Here is a 20,513-nt window from a genome sequence, read left to right on the forward strand (position 1 = left end):
GAGATGGAGTCTCCCTCTGTCGCCCAGGCTGGAGTGCAGTGGTGCAATCTTGGCTCACTGCAACCTCCACTTCCTGGCTTCAAGCGATTCTCCTGCCTCAGCCTCCCCAAGTAGCTGGGACTACAGGCATGTGCCACCACACCCAGCTAATTCTTTTTGTATTTTTACTAGAGATGAGATTTCACCAAGTTGGCCAGGCTGGTCTCGAACTCTTGACCTCTGGTGATCCGCCCACCTTGAAAATATTTTAAAGTTGTAAATCTTACCATTGTAAAGGAACTATTTTTAGTATCCAAGTTTTTTCCTGTCCTTGTCCATATGCACATGTACATTTCCACAACTGTGCTCGTAATCACCATAAAACTTCATGTTTATCTTTTTTAAACTAAATGTTATGTCATAAAATATTTTCTACCTTATTTTAGCCTTTATAATTATAGCCAGAAAGGATTCAAAATCTTCATTAAATCACTTAACCATACATAACTTAATAATTTCCTCATAGACTAATTTATTTATAACTTAAATACATAATTTTAAATCATCAAAAAATTGATAGTTTACTTTTTCTTCACATTTAAGGCTAGAATGAATATCTCTAATGTTGAAATGTTGTAAAACACCATATGGCCACATAAGCACTAAAGCTACTCTTTTACTAAGCAATGTAATTCAGAGACAGACACTAAGCTTTCCTCAAAGTTAGTAGATAGTGCCAGGGTCTACACCCAGCCTTAGAAATGTAACCACTGAAGCCAACATTTTTGCACAGTAAGAGCATGTGAAAACTTCTTCCAGTATGTAACAATTGTTTACATAGGAACCTTGGTTGAATTAACCTTGATTATGCTGGTTCGTCTTCTCCATCAATGGGTTTAGTAATTTTAACCAACCAAGTAAGTACATTCCAGATATTTGACTGACTTGCTTTGAGAGACCTCTGTATGTGGAACTTGATGATGGAGGCTTTGAGCCTGAGATCCCAGTCCTCCTGTGGTACTTCTCTTGGTAGAGGAGATACATTCTGGGTGGAATCTAGAAGAGAAGGCAGTGCTGGCATACTGTTAGGGCATTTTCTTGATAAGTGTTATGAAACATAAATCTTCATTTGACTCTGAAGAAAGCCTAGGTTAGTATCAATATGAAAATCAGGTTATTGCCAGAGATTTGAGATGAATCTTTCCTGGGAAAGAAAACAACGATTTTTCCTTTGGCATTACGTCTCCGGTTTGCACAGGCTTGAGCTGTCGCTTTTGCAGAGAGACGACAGGTCTTAAACAGAGGCTTCTGCAAGGTTCACTACACATCGAGGGACTGTCAGACCAGCGGAAATGAAAAAGTTTTCCGTATTTAACCTCTGGGATTTTGGTCAGTCAAAACCCATGGGTGGAATACATGTGTCAACTCAGGCAGATAGCACAAACTGCTATTAGGCATGACGGAGTCTTTGCAGAATGCTAAGAAGATTTGGAGAATATTAAGTACTCTTAATACTGTCGGGTGATTCATGCCTCTAGTTGGCAGTTCTCATCTTGGAGCACGCTTGGAATATGCTTTCATTGAAAATGTCAGGCTGCTTGGATGGAGCAGATGCTCATGGAATGAGTCGGGTTCTCAGAACGCAACCGGAAATATCCATGTTCTTTTTCTGACATTTTTGATAAAATGGAATAACAACGTAATATTCTTTCTGTAAAACTAGGCCACAATATTTAAGTAAAGAAAACAGTGAAAGGGAAATACACGTTTTTCTCACGTGCATTGTAGAGTGTTTCCTTCTTTGTGGTCACTTATTGGTCTTTTAGCTGGTACTATCCAAAGGTGAGAGCCTCAAGGTCTGTAGTCTGGGCTAGGCACTTAAGCCATGTGCAAAACACAATGGAGCATGATGGTTAAAGAGCTAGATTCCACCAGGGATTGAATCCCAATTCTACCACTTACTTTGACCTTAAAGCAAGTTACTTACATTCTGTAAGCCCCAGTTTCCTTGAATGTACTTATGAGGTTTTTGTGAGGAACAAATGAGATACATTTTGCAAAACACGTAGCTTGTTGCCTGTCATATCATGTGAAATCCATGTTGATGGATTGGACTTGTTGAGTAGATGGGTAGCCTAGGTCAGTTTTCCAGAAAGAAGGATAGGAGAGATGAAATGTTGATCCATGAGATAAATTGAGCTTACAGATTTATTGTGTATGTTTTTGACATTTTGAAAAAAATTGAGTAGTAATTTAAAGGTGACAGACTTAACACAAAACCATATCTGTTATTATTTCCAAAAAAAAAAAAAAGAGGAGATGTTGCATCACAAGACTTCAGTCCTCCATGACAGTCATCTTCAGGCAATCCCCACCACTCCCTATCATCCCTGGGGCCAAGTTTCAGTTGGCATTCAGCATTGTGCTTGCCATATTTGTTACAGCAGAAACAATATTTTCTATCAAAAATGAAAAAAACAAGATATACCAAGAAGGTCAAGAGTATATTTTTTTTTATAAAAGTGAGGAATATTCTTAGGCATTTACTATACAAGGAAAGTATAAAATAACATGCTTGGCCTGCTTTATTGATTGATAATATCTCTGCGGTTCCTGTAGTCATATTAGGTTGTGAACCATGATCTACAGGGCATAAGGAAGGATGAAAGAGAGTTCTCTAGAGCCTGAAATAGCCAGAAGTGGCCTGTGATATTAATACTTAGTTTTCATAGCACATAGAGCCATCTGCTGTCTTTCAGAGTTCATGCAGCCCTGCTATTCTTTGTCGATTCTTGCATATCACTTCAAAACCTCATTCTTTCCCATTATTTCTATGTTTTTGGACTAGAACACTAACAAGTCTTCCTTCTTCCTTTGTTCTTTCCTGTTTTCCTTTCTTCCTGTCTTTCTGTCTGTCTCTCTATTTTCTTTTTCCCTTTCTTGCTCCCTCTTTCTTTTACTTCCCCTCTCTTTCCTCCTTCCTCTCTCCCCCTTTCTCCCTCCCTCCCTTTCTTCCTTGTGCTTGTATAGTATTTTAACACCATTGTTCAATTACTCTTCCATTTAAATTTGTATCTATTCTACAAAGAGTATAACAATAATAAAGTAACCCAAATCCCACTAGCACTGTTTTCCATGTTGTGGGCTAGTTTCTCTGATTAATTCTTTATCAGTGTCTCAAGAGTCTGCAAAAAATCTTCGTTTATATGATTTGAGCTTCAAATCAATGGTGCAACTACACCCACTTCCCAAATGGTATTAAGCTTCATGTGGATCTTTCTGTGGGAAAAGTTGCTTTCCTTACATTAGCTGGGAACTACTAGTCTTTGGTTCAAGAGACTAAAAGCATTAGTATTCAATTAGACATAAGTCAACGCTTGCAAATCACTACTTTCCAAAAGAGAGTAATAATTTCCACTGGACAAGTGGCCAACAGTGATGGTTAATTTACTTTAGTAGTATGTGTACACCTTCCAGGGAATGACTGAACTGAGAAAATAAGTCCAAACTAAGAGGAGGGAGTATAGTGACTTTTTTTTTTTTTTTAAACAAGTCTGTAATGCTGTTACCATGCACCGCATGTCAGTCAATAACACTAAGCTTGGGTGTGGTAACAGACAGTCCTAAATTCTCAGTGGCCTAGAACTGAGTAAAGATTTATTTCTTCCTCACCTGCCCATTGTGGGTTTGCTGGAGCGTTGCTCATGAACCAAGCTGACAGAGGCTCTGTGTAGATGCATGCTGCCATGACTGACAGGGCCGGGAAAGGAAGAGCTCCCGCGTCCCACACCGGCAATTAACTGCCTCTGCCCAGAAACGTCGCAAGTCATGGCTGCTCATTTTTAACAGCCAAATAGAATCCTGTGGCTGTGCTGAGTTTGAGCAGGTAGGGAAATGCTATTTTACCATGTGCCTAGGAAGAGAGAGACTTGATATATTTGTGAATATCTTTAATAACTATCTAATACCTAAACCACACTTAGGAATGTGCACAAATTAATACTCTCATAACTGCCACTTGAGTGGGAATAACAATGTGTGGCGTTGTAATTCATGTATTTTTTCAGGCTAATGAGGAAACAATTTTTAATGCAGAGTATTTGAGTAAAGCTACTGATTTGGGGGAATTATTCCCTCCATTCAGGTCACTCTTTTTCATTCCCCTGCTTTTCTGAGAACAATATTCATTTATTCACACTTTTCTCCTGTATAGCTTATTTAACTTAATATAAGTGCTAAGTTTTCTAGACGGGCACAGTTGCCTGCTAGGTTGATTTAACTTTTAAGCTGAAAACAACCATATAGAAAGATATTTAAATGACTGTTTTTGCTGCTGCAACTACTACTACTGCTACTGCTAATAAAAAGTTCTATGTTTTGTGTTATGTATTTTACCACCTAGTGACACCTTCACAGGGTCTTATGCCCAACATATAATTACTGATTCTAGTTGGTGTGGGTTTTTGTGTATTGTCCATTTCAATATATTTAAGGTTTTATTTTGTAATAATTCTTGCTTTATGAACATTAAAATAAAATCCGAAAGTACCCATATGCATGGCATGGGTATTCTAGGTTGCAAACATTGTAATAAATTGTAGGCTTCATAAAATTAGAGCTCAGGTAAGAATACCACTTCCATTTATGGAAGCGTGTGGAAACGCCAGTTTCCTTACTTGTCATTAAATTCAGGTCAATGGAGATTGTCTGCCAATTGCTTCTCCCATTTCAATGGATTTTATATTTTCTACATATTATTTTGTTCTCCATCCCAAAAGAATAGTCTTCTACATGTTTTCTCTTGAAAACACTAACATATTCTATCATGTATTTTATTTTGTGATAAGGACATTTAACATAATATCTATCCTCTTAGCAAAGTTTTAAGTATACCGTTCAGTATTGTTTACTACAGGCACTATTCTGCGCCTCTAGACCTCTAGGACATATTCATATTGCATAACTAAAACGTTGTACCCTTTGACTAATACCTTCCTGTTTTCCCCTCCCCCAACCCCTGGCAACCACCATTGTACTCTCTGCCTCTACACATTTGACTATTTTAGATTCCTTATAAAAGTGGGATCACATAGTATTCGCATTCTATGACTGTCTTATTTCACTTAGCATAGTGTTCTCCAGGTTTATCCATGTTCTTGCAATGCATTTCCTTCTTTTTCAGAGACTAGATAATATTCCATTGTATGTATACACCATATTTTCTTTACCCATTCATCCATCTATGGATATTAGGTTGCTTCCATGTCTTGGCTATTGTAAATAATGCTGCAATAAACATGAACGTGGTGACATCTCTTTGAGATCCTGATTTCAGTTCCTCTGGCTATATACCCAGAAGGTGAGACTGCTGTATCACATGGTAGTTCCATTTTTTATTTTTTTGAGGAACTTCTACACTGTTCTTTATAGTGGCTGCACCAATTTACATTTCCACCAACAGGGTTACAATTTTGTCACATCCTTGCCAATTCTTGTTATCTATTTTTTAATATAATAGTCATTCTAACAGATGTGAAGTGACATCTCATTGTGGTTTTGATTTGGATTTCCCTGATGATTAATGTTGAATACCTTTTCATATACTTCATGGCCGTTTGTATGTCTTTTTTTGAAGAAATGTCTCTTCAAGTCCTTTGCTCATTTGCTCACTTTTTATTTTTTGTTTTTTGTTTTTTTGCTTTTGAGTCATGGGATTTGCTTATATATTTTGGATATGAACACCTCATCAGATAAATGGTTTGCAAGCATTTTCTCCTGTTACGTAGGTTGCCTTTTTATTCTGTTGATTGTTTTCTATGCTGTACAGAAGGTGTTCAGTTTGATAGAATCCTGCTTGTCTATTTTTGTTTTTGTTGCCTGTGCTTTTAATATCACATCCAAGAAATCATTGCCAAGGCCAATGTTAAGAAGATTTTCCCCTATGCTTTCTTCTAAGAGTTTTATCACTTCATGTTTTACATTTAAGCCTTTAATCCATTTTGAGTTGATTTTTCGTATGATGCAAGATAAAGGTCCAATTTTATTCATTTGCATGTTAATATTCAGTTTTCCCAATAGCATTTATTGAGTGACTATCCTTTCCCCATTTATTATTCTTGGCACCGTTGTTGAAGATCAGTTGACCCATTACTTCATTTATCAATAAAATGTACTCCCTTCTTTCCTATTTGCCAATCATATTTGTTTTCGTCATTCAGAAACCTTTTTTCTCTGACTTCTCCAAAGTAATTCCTACACGATCCCAGGACTTCAGCATATCTGTTAACACATATGTACATTCAGGTTTAGCTATAACTGGTCTTTACTTAAAAATATTGTTCATGGTTTTATTAGGCTTTAATGTTTACTGTCTATAAATAAACTTAAATAAGCTAAGAATCTACTTCCTTTATAATTCCCCATAATACATTGGCCTGCTATCACCTAGTGACATCTTAGATGAAGAACAAACATCACTTAACTCACATTGCAAAGTTGCACTTCTGTATATAAGCCTTCAAATTAGCACATTCCTAAGGCTTAAGAAAAATCGATTCAGGATGATAATACCACAAGTAAATATTAACCCTAACTAACACATGTGGGTAGATTAAGTGATATTAAAATACTTTGATAAATAAAAATTGATACTTAAAATGCAAGTTACTATTATTGGTAACAGAAAAAAGATAAAGGACTTATTGAATTATGCTTATTTAAAATATATTTTGAAGATGGTTTACAGCAAAATGCATATGAATTTTATAGTACAATAAAAATAAAAGACAATAAGCACATTTTGTAAAATTTTATTGTTTCTCAAAAATGATTTCAGTGAATAGATTTATATTTCTTTTACGAGAGTTCAAATTCCAACCACTAGTATTGGACTGTAGGCCTTTTATTTCTTTTAGGCACCAAAGGGAGTAAATCAAATATAAAATATGGCCAAAGATAATTTTTGGAAAAGAAAACATCTCTTGGCAAGAATTTAACCTGAAATTTTCTTATTAATAAATGAGGAGTGTGTTTGGTGGACTGGATTATGTTGTGCAGGCTTTCCCATGGACCAATGCCCAGTTTGAATATTCTTTTTTTGAATACATAAACAGATGTGCACAAATTCTTTTTTGCCATTTTCATTACTCAGAAGCTTTAAGAAGAAAGTTGCCCAAATAAAATACTGACTGTGGAAAAATTATTTAGAATGCAAACATATCCCTTTGTTTTATTTTTAACTAGATTTAGCCCTTACTCCATACTCCACATTGGATTCAGTTTAGTAAGCACAATTTTGTTTTGTGTAAAGAATTAATAACCACCCCAATGGTAGAGAATACATGGCTGGTAGAGATCACTTATTAATCTGAAATCAGTTTTATCATTGAATGCTTCATCAATAATATTTCTATGTTCAATGTAGAGGCTTTGCCCCGTGAGAAGAGATTTATCACCAAACCAGCTAACTTTCCATGTAGTTTTTAGCATTTTGCCTGTCATGGGTTAGATAAAGCGTTTTTCTATATAAAGAGTCTTATAAAGGCCATCAGATTGACAGCGCATAGTGATTTTTTGTAATAACTAGTAGATGATACTCAAATATAAAATGTAGATTTTAAAAAGTCATGGCCAGGTGCCGTGGCTCATGCTTGTAATCTCAGCACTTTGGGAGGTCAAAGTGGGTTGATCACCAGGGGACAGGATTTCTAGACCAGCCTGGCCAACATGGTGAAACCCCGTCTCTACTAAAAATACAAAAATCAACCAGCTATGGTGGCATGTGCCTGTAATCCCAGCTACTCAGGACACTGAGGCAGGAGAATTGCTTGAACCCTGAAGGTGGAGGTTGCAGTGAGCCAAGATCACACCATTGCACTCCAGTCTGGGCGATAGCGCAAGACTCTTGTCTCAAATAAATAAATAAAAAAAAAACTAAAAAAAAAAAACCATTTTCCACCGCCACCTCATAATTCTAAGCACTAATTACTGTTCCCATATAATAGTAGAGGTGTGGAGATACACTCTCCAAAGAAAACCTTGGTGCCACGTAATTTGGCTACAAGACAGAGTTTTTAAAATTGTATTTTTATCTTGGCAACTTGGAGGCACATGGGATCTGTATGGTTGGCCCTTTTTAATGGTGTTCATCACTGGGAATGACATTTCTGTGGTATCCTGGGCCATTCCTGTCCTCAGAGGTATACATCCATCACCCCCCATGGTAAATCCCCACCCAGTAATTGCCAATTTGATTATGGATAAGCTTTCTTTTCCTTTAGTAACATGGGAACTAGACTTTAACCTTCACAAGTGACATCTTTATTTTTAAAAAGGAAAACAATAAAACTTTGGGTTTAAAATCTGAGCAATTTATCGAAAAGATTAAACGTAAGTAGTTTAAGCTTCATAATTGCTTGACCACACAGCCTTATAGTGTTCAGTAGTTATGGGGTTTTTTTGTTTTGTTTTTTTTTAACTTTTGAATATATTGAGACATCGTGGAACTGAAGTTTGGAAAAGTTGGTGGTTTGTGGGTTTTTATATTGGCAGCTGACTCTTCTCAACCTCTTGGTGAAATGAAGTTATTTATAAATGCTTCTCTAGTGTACTGTTTTATGTTGAGTCCAACTTACAGTTTTCAAAGCTAAGTACAGTAAAAATGATGTAACTAAATATAAACACTTTTTATTAGAAGACTATATGTGAAACCAGCCTTTACATTAAAATGTTTCCTTTTTTTTCTAATTGGCAATATCTTATTGTGCCCCTTTGAGCTATAACTTTTGATAATAAGTCCTAGTTCTGAGAAACTTTCTCATCTTAAACTAAACCTCATCTTGAACTAAACCACACATACATACACATTTATTTCCCCACAAATTTTTCATAGAAAAAAAAAATTCCATGGAGACTTCTAGCTCTGAGGAACGTGTTCCAATTCTGTTTTTAAAATGCAATTACGTAGAAGGCATCAAGAGAATTACAAAACTAGCAAATGAAAGAATAAAGTATAAAATAAGCTCCTTAAAATGATTTAATTTGTTTAAACTTTTTAAAAGTTCAACACTTATTTTGACTGAAAATTAAATGTTACCAGGGAGGTTGATGCTGCATAGTTATATAATCAGCTTAATTAGTTGATATGGGTCATGAAGCAGATGCCCTATTCCAATAGAGTTCCAGAATTCTAGAGGAAGCCTCTCATGCCCTTAAGAATGGAGCTAAGTCCACATTATGGTAATTGTTATTATAACCTTAGGGGGGTCAAATCCTGAGAAGAAAATGGTGTGACAGATTGCCAAAGCATGAGTTTTGGTGATAGGCATATCTAGGTGTGCATAGAACAGATTTTAGTGAACCTTTCATTATAATCATCATTATAATTGTTGGATCATGATACCATAGTTACAAATTCTGTAGCTCTGGAGTCAGAAATTCCTGAGTCTGAAGCCCACAAGCTGTATGATCATATGACCTTGGGCAAGTTACTTCAGTGTTAAATCATTTTCAGCTTTCTCACGTTTAAAATTAGGATAATAACAAAAATGCCCACCTCATACATTTGTGAGGCTTCTAATGGTCTATGAAAAGCACTTAGCACAATCTTCACACTCATATGTATAAGGCACTATAATAATAAGAGCTCAGTAAATGCCAAATACTATTATATAATGATTAATTCTATTACTAATTATTATTCATGATCCCCTTCCTTTAATTTCCCCTGTATCCCTGACCATATTCCAGGTTTGGTGAGTATAATACACACACTTCCCAAGAGCTGCATGAGTGGGATGCTTTATTGGCTACTTTGTCTGATTTAGAAGGATCTCAGAAGTGGTATTCAGTACCCCAGTGGATGTGCTGCCATGTGAAGCTTCATCAGTGTTCAATGGCAGGGATTGGTTTGCTAGTCCTTGAGTCCTTCATGTCTATTGTTCCTGCCCAAATTGCCATGCAAAATCAGAGTTAGAGGAATTGGAGTGGCTGATGCCTCCAGCAGATTGACTTGAAATTCAACAAAAATTCCTGCCCCCTCATTAAAAAAAAAATCTTAATTCCTTTCATATACCATTGTAGATTCTTTAGATTATTTTATTCACTATAATCTTATAAAGCCAGAATCTATATGGTCCAGTCTCTCAGTGCAGGGTCAAATAGACAGGTCAATATCCAAATGTTCATTAAAAATAAGTTTGTTTGTCAGGAGATCGAGACCATCCTGGTGAACACGGTGAAACCCAGTCTCTACTAAAAATACAAAAAAAAAAAATATTAGCTGGGAGTGGTGGTGGTCGCCTATAGTCCCAGCTACTCGGGAGGCTGAGGCAGGAGAATGGCATGAACCCAGGGGCAGAGCTTGCAGTGAGGGGAGATTGCGCCACTGCAGTCCAGCCTGGGTGACTGAGCCAGACTCCGTCTCAAAAAAAAAATTTCTTTGGATTTTTAAAATGTCCCAAAAGGAGGATACTTACAAATCCCATTTTCTTCTTCCAGCCCCATGCGACAACTGCTCTCCTCTCTCTCCATCCCATCTTAGTAAAAATCCCACCATTATTCTAAGCCCCTGTGTCTCCTGTTCCTTTCCTCCTTTTCTTTCCTCTTGATTCTACATTACTTATGGACAGACTATTGGTCCAGCTAAAGTCCTCTCCTCAAAAAGTGGTGGGAAGGGAAGACTGAGCCAATCAAATCAAGCATCAAACAATGAAAACCTGTAAGTTCACTAGTTTAGCAAAGATTATCAGGGGAACAAAAGGAAATATCTGGAGCCTTGGGCTCTGAGATGAGCCTAAACAGGCATGAAGGGGCAGCAGTTGTGATGAAGGCACTCTTAAGATGGAGTGAGGTTATATATAAGGGTGCCCACTCAATAGCCCTTCAATAATTTTCACTTGTTCTCCAAGTAGTACTAGATATGCTATTTGTGTTTAGCTGGGTTTCAGGGAAGACACCTTCAGGAAGAGGAGCCCTAGCTCTGTGAATACTGGATATGCTCAGAAAAGATTCTCAGTAAAAGAGTTAACTTTCTTAAGAAGTTGTACCTGGTTACACAGGAGCTTGATCTCCCTTTACTGTTAAACGTGCAGCAGTTTACAAAATGACTACTTGGGAATGCTTGTTTATTATAAGAACAATTCATGCCAATATTAAGGAAATTATGTTTTCAGCAGTTATCTTTGGCCATATCTTTCCTTCCATTCCTAGTTTCATATCTTGATTAGACCTTTAATATGGCAGCAGCTTCCTAACCTGTCTCCTTAACCCTAGGCTTTTCAGTATCCAATTCATTTGACATCATGCTGTTGGAATAGTTTTCCTGAAACACAGCTCTGATCATGACACTTTGCTGAAACTGTAGCTACCTTTCCATTACCAAGTTAATGTAGTCTACATTTGTCAGTCTGACATTCCAAGATCCTCTTCAATCTGGTCCTTGTCTGCCTCCTATCTGCCTTTCACCCGCTCACCTTTCTGCTCTCTTCCAACAAAATGAACCCCTGACCCCATGTCTGCTTTCCCTACATTGTACTTTTCCTTATGCTGTTCCTACCCCGTCTCAAAAATCTTCCTTTTCTTCCTCCACCTATTCGCATCCTACTGTATTATTTTGAACTGAGATCAAATGGAGCCTTTTCCTGTTATATCCCAGTTCTTAAGACATATTTCTACTAAAATCTTCTTTTCCGATTTCTTGAATGTATATACATGAAAATCATACCTGAGTTATACACATTTAGTAAGTTCTTTTATTGAAATATCTAAGATATAGTAAATCAAAATATTTTTGAGATCTGGAATGTAAACATTATGTGCGTATGCACACATATATATTGTGTGTATATACACATACATACATATGATGGCCCAAGTCAGTTTTATGTAGATAATTCTATACCTGACATTTTGAGGTCAGGATATATATCTAATTAACTTTTTATTTTCTAAAATCTAACAGTTGATTGTTGATTGTGTAATATAAATGTTTGATGATGGATTGGGCATGGGGCCTTTGCACCTTGTGGATATCTAAAATGATATTCAGTAATTCCTTGCCAGTTATTCTTAGTAAAATCAATATGGATTTTGTTTTATGCTTCTGTAATGCATTGTAACACACATAAATAAAAGTACTTAATTCATAAGTCTTCAATGAGTTATCCTTACAGCAGTATAATCACCACTCAGATTAAGAAACAGAACTTTCCCAGATCCCCAAAAGCCTTCCTCATGCCATTTCCCAATCACCAGACCCACTTTTTTCCTCAAAGGTAACTATTATCTTCACCATTAATTTTTTGCCCATGTGATATATATTCATTTATGTCTGGTGTATTTTGCTGAGTATTGTTTTGAGTTTTATTGGTGGTGTTGCTTGTAGCAATGTTCACTTACTTTTACTGTTTTTATATTCTATTGGATTAATATATATTTATCTATTCTAATGTTGATGGACATTTGTGCTATTGCCAGTTTGGGATATTATGAATAATGCTGCTACAGATATTCTTGCACACATTATTTGGTGATAATAGGTATGTATTTCTCTTGGAGATATCCTTAGGATTGGACTTTCTAGATTATGGGATAGCCATATAATTAGTTTAGGTAGACGTTGCCACCTAAATTTTCCCAAGTGGCCATAACAATTTATACTCCCACTAATAGTGGATGAAAGTTCCTATTGTTCCACAAACTAAGGATTGCTGTGAATTCTTTTCAATTTTAGCCATTTGGGTAGATGTGTGAGATTGAAGTTTTAATCTACATTTCCCTGATGACTAATGAAATGAGCAATTTTTCATGTTTCTTGGTTATTTGGATACCTTCTTTTACGAAATGCCTGTTCAAGTATTTTGCCCATTTCTCTATGGGGTTGTCTGTCTTGACTTATGAGTTTTAGGAATTCAAGATAGCATCCGACTTAACCTTTTTGCTAATTAAATATATATTATAAATATCTTTCCCTACTTTGTAGTTTGCCATTTGACTGTAGTAATTATGCCTTTTTTATTTTTTCAAATAGACTTAATTTTTTGAGTGAAAAATGTTAAAAGCAGAATAGACTTAAATTTTTAGGTTTTAGCCTCACAGCAAAATTGAGCAAAAGGTACAGAGATTTCCCATATATCTCCTACCCCAGTATCCAGTATTCATAACCTCCCCCACTATCAGAGTAGTACATTTGTTACAATCAATTAACCTTCATTGGTACAACATTATCACCCCAAATTCATAGTTTGAACAAGGGTTCATTCTTGGTTCTCTAGGTTTGTATAAATGAATAATGATATGCATCTACTTTGATGTCTTTTGGTCGAACAAATTTTCTAATTTTAGTGTGGTTCATTTTATCAGCTTTTCTCCTTAGAATGAGTGCTTTCTCTTTCTTGTTTATGACATTATTACCTACTCTAAGTTAGTGAATGAATACTCTCTCCTATCCCCCGTTTTCTTTTAGAAGCTTATCTTATCTCTCACAGTTAGAGCTACAAATCTTCTGAAATAGAATTATTGTATATCACACAAAAAGGGGCACAAGATTCATTTACTTGATGTATGAGTATTTAGTTGATGCAGTACTATCTATTTAAACGACTATATTTATGTAGTGTCACATTTGTTGTATATGAAGTAGCTTATGTATGTAGGTTTATTTCGGAGCTCTCCATTGTAATCTATTGAACCATTTGTTTATCCTTATGCCACAAATGTTTGTTTGTTACTGGTATAGAAATACATTTTTAACCTTTAACATAAAATTTCTGTATGCTGACCTCAAATTTACTTATTTTAATAGTTTATATGTAGGTCTATGTCAATAATTATGCAATATTTTCTAATTTTTATGCATTTTACTTAGTGTTCTTGCCTTATTTCAGTGGTCAGACCTCAATTATAATGTTGAATGAATGTGGTGATTATGGACATCTATTTCTTTTTGTGGTACCATAAAGAAGTCTTTTAATAATTCACCATTAATTATGAGTTTTTGGTAGATTTTGTGTGCATGTGTGTGTGTACATTTTATCAGATAAGTACTGTCTACATTTAAATTATTTATTTATTCATTTATTCATTTATTTATTTTTTTAGAGGCAGAATCTTGCACTGTCATCTAGGCTCCAGTGTACTGGTGCAATCATAGCTCTCTGCAGCCTCAAACTCCTGGGCTCAAGTGATCCTCCTGCCTCAGCCTCCCAAAGTACTGAGATTATGCACATGAGCTGCCACACCTGGCTTATTTCAAAATTTTCAAAATTATTTTAAAATTATAAATGGATTTTGAATTTTATTAAATACTTTTTCATAATTATTAAGTTAATTTTTGTTCATTTCCAGTTTAATTCTTCTGCAGCAAGACACCATGATTTTAGTCTTCTGACATTTGTTGAGACTTGTTTTATGGTCAGCATATAGTCAATTTTAATAAATATCCCTATGCACTAGAAAATTATGTGTTTTGCAATTTTGAGATGAGGTGTTCTATGTAGTGTAATTAACTCACGTTTGTTAAGTATATTGTTTCTATCTTTTACAGCCTGATTATATTTCTGCCTGCCTAGGTCTATCACTTATTCTAAGAGATGAGTCAAAATCTAATAAGATATTAGATTTGTCTCATCTCCTCTTAGCATTATGAATTTTTACCTTTGCCAATGTGAAGGCTGTTATTTAGTGCATATAAATTTAGAATTATAATTACTTTCAGATAAATTAATCATTTTATTATTAAGAGATATCCCTTTTTAACTCTAGTAACACTGATGTTCTTACTTCTTTGTTATTGTAGTAGAGCTATATCAACTTTCTTTTGGTTTGTGTTTGGATTATATTTACCATTTTTAATATAAGCCTTTGTGTTTCATTATATAACAGTTGTCTCTTGTAAAATATATATAGTTTTTATTTTATTCAGTCAGATAGTCTTTGTTTAGTAACTGGAGTAATCTGTTTAGTTTATTTACTAATACATTTTGATCTGTCATTGATCAAATCTTTGATCTATCATTGTACTGTTTGTTTTCTATTTGTGATTTTTGTTCTATATTAATTTTTCTTTCCTTTTTTGCCTCTACTTTAATGAATCTATTACTTTTAATATTTCAGTTGTCCCTCCATCAATTTGTTATTTATACAAGTTGTGCTTCTTTAAGTGGTTACTCTAGAGAGTACAACATGTAATACATGCTGGCATTAGTAAAATTAGAGGTAAGTCATTACATTTATTAATACTCAGACAGTGAAATGACCTAACAATATTCAACTATTAGCCCCTTACTCTCTTTTATATTATTGTTGTTAGATGTTATTGTTTTATATAGTAATAATTTATATACATTTACCCTCATATTTGTCCTTTCTATGATACTTATATTTTCTTTAAATCTTTGTGCTTTCATGTGGATTCATTTTCTTTTAAAAGATCTGAAGAATACCTTTTATTATCTCCTTTAGTGTGATCTGTAGGTAACAAATTCTCTAGTTTTTATTTCTCTGAAAGTATACCTATTTACCTTTATTTTTAAAGGATATTTTTGTCAAGTATGGAATTCTTTGTTGTCAGATTTTTTTTCAGCCTTTTGAGGCTACCATTCTATTGTCTTATGGCTTTCACTGCTTCAGTTAAAAAGCTGTTATCTTATTGTTCCTTTGAAGGTTGCAGATATTTTTGTCTGTCTGCTCTTAGGAGTTTTCTGTTTTTCATTGTAACAGTTTTACTGTGTTATACCTAGGGGTGTGTGTGTGTGTGTGTGTGTGTGTGTGTGTCTGTATTAGTCTGTTCTCATGCTGCTAATAAAGACATACCTGAGACTGGGTAATTTATAAAGGAAAGAGGTTTAATGGACTCACAGTTCCACATGGGTGGAGAGGCCTCACAGTCATGGTGGAAGACGAAGGAAGAGCAAAGGGACGTCTTACATGGCAGCAGGCAAGAGAGCATGTGCAGGGGAACTCCTCTTTCTAAAACCATCAGATCTTGTGAGACTTATTCAGTATCATGAGAATAGCACGGGAAAAACCTACCCCCATGAGTCAATTACCTCCTACCGGGTCCCTCTCACAACACGGGAATTATGGGAGCTACAATTCAAAATGAGATTTGGGTGGGGACTCAGACAAACCATATCAGCATCTTTTATATTTATTGTGCTAGTCATTTACAGTGCCTCTTGAAATCTGTGGCATGATAGTTTTTATCAGTTTTGGAAAATTCATAGTGATTATTTCTTCAAATACTGCTTTTGCTGTATTCTCTATTTTCTGTCCTTTTGAGACTCCAATTATATAGAGGTTAGAACTTCTCCCATAACTCCACATCTCATGTCCTTTTTCCTGTGTTTTAAGATTCCTTTTCTTTATTTAATGTAGCTACTTTATTTGGACTTATCTTCCAGTTTACTAATTTTGTCTTCTATTATTAAAGTTGACTATATAGAGTTATTAATTTTCAGTTACTGCTTTCTTTCATCTAAAATTTCAGTTTCAAAAAGTTCTTTGTAATTTCCAGTTTTCTGCTAAAATTACTAACATTTGTATCACATTTCTGAAACATAAAATTGTCACAATTATTTTAAAGTCCATTTCTGATAATTCCAATATCACAATCTCCCATGGGTCTCCTTCTGTTGCATGGCTTCTACTGTTTTCCCAGTTTTAGGTTATGGGGTGTTGCCTTGTTGTACCTAATTGTTTTTTATTGAATCCCAACATAGGTGTGAAAAATTGTAGAGAGAGTATGATACTCTGGATTATGTGATCTTCCTTCATGGAGGATTTACTTTTGCTCCTGATGGGCAGGAAGACTAGGATCAGATCACCCAATCCAATTATAGATTGAACAGATATAAAGCAGGGTTTCAATCTTATTGAGTACATGGTTATTAGCAGTTAAAGTTTAGCCTCTCTGGAATTCAACTAGTTGGGCCTGATTCCAGTTTTTTTCCCTCCAGCCACTTTAGACTTTTGAAGCTTTGCTCAACTTCTTAGCCTCTCAGCTTCTAATTTATGCTTACTTACTTATTTTCTTAGAAGTATTTTGTGATTGGTGAATACCTCAGAAAAACACTGAATGTTGGGCTGATATCTCTGGACAGACTTCCCTTTTCTGTGGGATATTGGCCCCTCAATTCCTTGCTGCTTGGGAGTTTTCCAATGCCTTATTTTTATATTATTGGTTCGGCTTCTCTAATTATTATAGGTGGGAGGATTGATTATCAGTAAACGAATCTTCCATCACCAGAAGAAGAAATCAATAAGATAATCTCTTGAATAATAATTTATTTTGAATTCAAAACAGTATCTTTTTTTTTTTCTATTTTTTTGAGATGGAGTTTTGCTCTTGTTTCCCAGGCTGAAGTGCAATGGTGTGATCTCGGCTCACTGCAACCTCCTGCTCCTGGGTTCAAGCGATTCTCCTGCCTCAGCCTCCTGAGTAGCTGGAATTACAGGCATGCGCCACCACGTCCAGCTGATTTTTTATTTTTAGTAGAGACGGGGTTTCTCCTTGTTGGTCAGGTTGGTCTCAAACTCCCGACCTCAGGCGATCCGCCCGCCTCAGCCTCCCAAAGTGCTGGGATTACAGGCATGAGCCACTGTGCCCGGCCCAACAGTCTCTATTGAAACCATAAAGATAGGTTTTAAAAAATACAAATAAGCTATTAATTTTAGCTCATAGTGGTATTTCAGATTTTGACAATCAACTCAAAATTTTTCTTAAAAACTTTGAAGCACAGTTTTAGAGAAACATTATGTTTTTCTGATTTTTAACTTGAAACAAAATTTGGCAAACTTTATACATTATTAGAAAAATATGCCAATTGTTTGCTTGAATGATTTCCTATTTTTCCTTGTTATGGGTATGTTGAAAAGGATATTAATAGTGCCATTCATTACCAGTAAGTTAATAGAATACTTCACTCAAGTACAGCTGCATCATTTAACAACAGGGATACATGCTAAGAAATGTGCCTTTAGGCAATTTTATCATTGTGCAAACATCAAAAAGTGTATTTACACAAACCTAGATAGTATATAGCCTATTGCACACCTAGACTATATGATATAGCGTATTGCTCCCAAGCTACAAAGCTATATAGCATGTGACTGTACTGAATACTGTAGGCAATTGTAACATGATGGTATTTGTGTATCTAAACATATCTAAACATAGAAAAGGTACAGTAAAAATATGGTATAAAAGATAAAAAAGGTACAACTATGTATAGCAGCTTCATTAGAATCTTACAAGACCACTGTTGTATATGCGGTCTATCATTGACAGAAAAGTTATTACATGATGCATGACTGTACGTTAATAAGAGTCATTTTCTAAATTAGGTTATTACAAGTAACTATAAAAGTGGCAAGCTTCCATTTGCATCACTATGGAAATTTTATAATTAGAGCTTAATTTTTTGAGGATCTGCTAATTAATGTCAAAAGGAAACCAGTGTTATTTACCTGTTATTTTTATAATGATTGTGTTAAACAAAGATACACGGTGCTCAATATGGAGTAGAACATTTGGACAGTAGAGGGTGCAATTGTACCTTTAGTTCTGTATTTTAGTCATTAGAAATTAGTATTTAATGGCTGAGAGATAAATTTGAAGAATGTACTGTTTGTTGAAGCTGTATACTATGGAAGTGTATTTGAAATAAAATGAGTCATGTAAAGAAGGAGTACAAATTTCTCTTGTCATGTGATGCTTTGCTTTACCTTGTACTTTTAAAAAATGAAACATTTAAATCTCAATCAGAAACTATTTGCTAAAAATATTATTTTTAACTGAATAAAGAATATATTTTCTACATATAGAAAGGCATATCATATCAACATGACATTTTTCTGTTGTGGAGCTTTATTAATTTTAATTACATATGTTTTTCCTCTTGGGAAATGGTGCTTCCAAAAGGATTAGGTATATTGATGACTGCCTCATGAGACTCCCAGTTTGTGAGAGGAAAAATATAATTAAAACCACTAAAGATAAATGATGCAATGCCAAGAGGGTTTTTACATTCACATGGTTATTAATGCTAAGGTTTTGTTGAAGATCTAGAAGTTTCACACAGTTATGAATCAGAAACTTAGATTTCTATTTAGACACTGAAGCAGCATTATAACATTGCAGTTAAAAGCTTAATTTATAAAGATTTTTGGGATATATGTATGCAAGGCTTTGACTTTTTATCTTCAAATTTGACTCTTTAATAGATAAGGATTTGTTTTATTTTCTCATAGGAACGGCTTGTCTTTAGGTTTTTTTAAGGTTGACAACAATTACATTTTCAAGACCTATATTCAAGTCTAATAAATTTGAAGGGCTTACGAAATATTCTTTCTGACTTTTTAAAATTACAGAAAACATCTACCTGAGAAATATTCTTTTTTGCATTAACAAACCATATATTCCTGTCTTTTGATTTAATTGAACAACTATTTAACATAGCATTGTGACTTTATAATTATTGCTAATTCCCAAAGGTTAGCACGTTCATATTCAATTGATTGTGATGTTAAGCTTATGATTTTATATCTAGGGCCTACTCTGACATTCTATGGAGAAAGCAAAGCAAGAACAAGGGAGGGGAGATGGGAAATAATATATGTATGTTAAGAATTAAGTTAGCGAAGGAATTTTGCAGATGGATGTAAATTTGCTTCTTGAACTTTGTTTAAATCTTAACTTTCAAATTATAAATGATCAGGTAGGACACAAGCATTGGTTAATAATCACAGAAGTTATTAAGTATATTAATTGAAAGCATCTGCTTTTGAAATAATATCAAATGGTATGAATAGTTTTCTACAAGATGTATGTATTAGGAAGCACTAGTAAAGAAGGCCAACTCCAAATAAAGCAGTCAGCTTTTGAAAGAGTAGCTGGAACTGTGGAAGAAACAAAAAAGAAATTGCAAAACTGTTGATCCTGTAGACATTGCCAGTGTTACATAAAAGAGCACTGTACCTTGAAGACAACATATTATAAGCCTAAGAGTAAGAAAGAAGGTGAGATTATGGTGATTTAAAAGTGCATTGAGAGAGTTGAAAAAAGTAGTTGGATATCAAGACACATTATTTCCTAGAAAAAAAAATCAGAGTGACAGGAAGAAAACATAGTTACCATGGGCCTTAAACAGGCAAATATGTTGTTCAAATAGGGATGTCTGTATTTTTTTTTTCTGTAAAAGAAAACCCATTTTAAAGTTAAGCCTCTGATATATTTGATTTGTTACATACAGAAAGGCTTAAACTAAGCCTCTGATATGTTTGATTTATTAAATATTACACAACACCATCAATAAACAGAAAAGTTGTCCCTTTTGATTCTTTTCCATCAGAGAGGTGTGTTTTGCATATTAAATAAATAATTGTTGACTGCATTTACTCCTACCTTTATTTATTCAACGCAATTAGCCAGTATAGTGAGCGCCTTCCTGTTCTAGGTGTTGATGAACAAAATAGACATAATTCTTTGCTTTCATAGTTTACAGTCTAATGGGAGATGTATCTATTTAACAAATATT

The 20,513-nt window shown here is 34.7% G+C and overlaps 1 protein-coding gene across 4 annotated transcripts in view; it reads left to right on the plus strand.

The window, feature by feature from the left end:
* The window catches only part of PRKG1 (protein kinase cGMP-dependent 1), a 1,295,238-nt gene that overhangs the window by 56,713 nt on the left and 1,218,012 nt on the right, over positions 1 to 20,513 (plus strand). For 2 of the 4 annotated variants that reach the window (XM_003806332.6, XM_063607405.1), the window contains exon 1: positions 1 to 20,513. This exon is cut by the window's right edge and continues 9,050 nt beyond it. The exons of the other annotated variants lie outside the window; for them this stretch is intronic. The gene's annotated coding sequence lies outside the window, so the exon portion shown is untranslated. 4 annotated transcript variants of the gene reach the window in all.

This window comes from Pan paniscus, chromosome 8 (genome assembly GCF_029289425.2).
Source record: "Pan paniscus chromosome 8, NHGRI_mPanPan1-v2.0_pri, whole genome shotgun sequence".
Classification (NCBI taxonomy): domain Eukaryota; kingdom Metazoa; phylum Chordata; class Mammalia; order Primates; family Hominidae; genus Pan; species Pan paniscus.